Source organism: Histoplasma capsulatum, genomic scaffold (assembly GCF_000149585.1).
Source record: "Histoplasma capsulatum NAm1 scaffold_10 genomic scaffold, whole genome shotgun sequence".
In the NCBI taxonomy this organism is placed as follows: Eukaryota; Fungi; Ascomycota; class Eurotiomycetes; order Onygenales; family Ajellomycetaceae; genus Histoplasma; species Histoplasma mississippiense.
In genome coordinates this window covers 300,286-302,575 of record NW_001813973.1, presented here as the reverse complement: position 1 = coordinate 302,575, position 2,290 = coordinate 300,286, and positions in this window count along the sequence as shown.

Genomic DNA, 2,290 nt, shown 5'->3' with positions numbered 1-2,290 from the left:
CTCGCGCACTGCTCGCCAACAAGCAAAAGCAAAGCAAAAGCGCGTTGCAATATCATATCATATCATATCCCACCAGTCCGTCCGCCCGATGGATAATGCGTCATAATTATCCCCCCCCCCGCGCGCGTGGGGCAGCCATCACGTAACGACGACCACGACGGTGATGTGCAAGGTATGAAAGTCCCCAGCGGCCACCGCGGCGGGTCGGTCTGACGTCCCATCCCATCCCATCCCATCCCATCCCACCGGCGCGGATAGATAGATAGATAGATAGATAGATTTATTGACAAAAGGGCGTAACAAGCAAGCCCAGGCCCAAGCCCAGGCCCAAGCCCAAGCCCTAGGGCCATGCGTCGCGTGCGTATGTATGTATGTTTCCGGTTGAAGGAACATGGATACATCCATAGGCCAATATATAATATATAATATTTTCTTCCTTCCTTCCTTCCTTCCTTCAGGTTCCAGGGAAAAAAACAACTTGGATTAAGTAATGATTCGAGCCAAAGGTTGGGGGGGGGGGGGGGGGAGGGGGCAAGGGAAGTGGGGATGTATTATGTACATGTATGTACATATATCCCTATATCCACCGCTGGCCGCGACTCGGGTGTTGCGTGAGGGACGCAAGGCACGCAATGGACGCAACGTCAACATGATCCATCCCCTGCCTTGCCACGGGGGGATCGGACGGGATTCCGTCTGTCTTAGTTGTCTGTGCCTTTTTCTCTTTGCTCTCTTGCTCTCTTGCTGTCTTTCCGCGCGGGGGTCCCAGAATGGATATGCGATGGAAGGTCTGCATAGCTGAGAGTATACACGCATGGCTCGTACTCTCAACGCCCGAAACGGGAAACGATGAGAGAGAGGGAGGGAGAGAGGAACGAATGAGACTTAGGAACGGAAAAACACCGCTGTTGTATGATGGGAATCATGGTATCCATGGTATTTTTCTCCGAGACGGCGACGCGTCGCTCGTTCCACGATGGAGAAGTTGTGGTATTCCTGTGTATGGTATCGTACGCTGCGTACACGCTCTGTACGGAGGTGTTGTATGGTATCGTAACCCGACCCAGCGGCGAGCCACGTAATCGTGGGAACTCTTGTCTCCGGGAACTCTTTTTGTCCTCCTCCTCTACTTCTTCTTCTTCTCCTTCTTCTCCTCTCTCTTCCTACATCTTCCTACATCTTCCCTGGTTGATCAAAAATCAGAAAACCGAGGGAAGAACCTTATGAATGGCAGGCACTCGTCGAAGGGAGCCCCCGCAGCCTGGAGGAGGACTGTTATCATCCCATCCCATCTACGAATGAGTGCCAGACTCCCCTGTCCTCCGTAGACAGATACAGATACAGATACAGATACGTATATACAGATCTGTGCCCCGCACACGCTCTAAAAATATCACGGGCAGCCTACAAGGACGAAATGGGAAGGAAAAAGCAAAAAAAAAAAAAAAAAAAAAAAAACCGAAAAAAAAAACCGAAGCTCACTTCCAGGGGATGGGGAGGGGCACTAAGCTGTATGCGGATGGATTTGCAGATCACTCAAAACCACAATACAATACGTGGAGACGATCTACTAAGCGTAAGTACGGAGTATATTCTATCCCCTTGATTGGGAGTCTGGATACATGTCGGAGGCGGCTGCTCTGTCGGTGATCTTGCTTGCTAGGAAGCGCAGAGAGAGAGAGAGAGAGAAAGAGAGGAGTGAAGAAAGGTTTCTGTGTTGGGTGTTGGGTTGGGTGCAAAGACAGAGCGCGATCGACGGGGGATTTGGGTTTGGGTTTAGCGTGAGGCTGGTTGTCGATAGAGCTGTGGCTGGTGATAAGGAAGGTTCAAGAGAAAGTGTAACTCCAGATGTGAGGAGGACAGAGTTGTGGCTACGGAGTACTCCGTACATCGTGATGCCATTTGTTTCCATCGGCTTCCTGTGTCCGACCTAAGGTTCGAGAGGGAGAGGCTACGTTGCCTCATACCGAGGTAGGCTCCCGGGCTACGTGACGTTCTTTAGTTTGCCTGATCACCGCAGCTCAAGGGCTTGCCTGTGGCAAGGAGTCGCGGAGTACTTATGTATACAGCGTATATGCGTATATGCATATGTGTATAATCTGTACATATATGGATGGATGGGTGGGATTGCCGTACAAGTAGCCAGGAGAACAGCAAATCCCGAGAGAAAAGCCCTGACTCAGCAGCTTCCGCGCGGAAACCCGCATACCTAAGCCCACCAGCACAAAAGCTGACGACTCCTGCCAAGACCGTCCGCTGGCTGGCTGCGCTAGGCCGGAAGCGGCTAGCC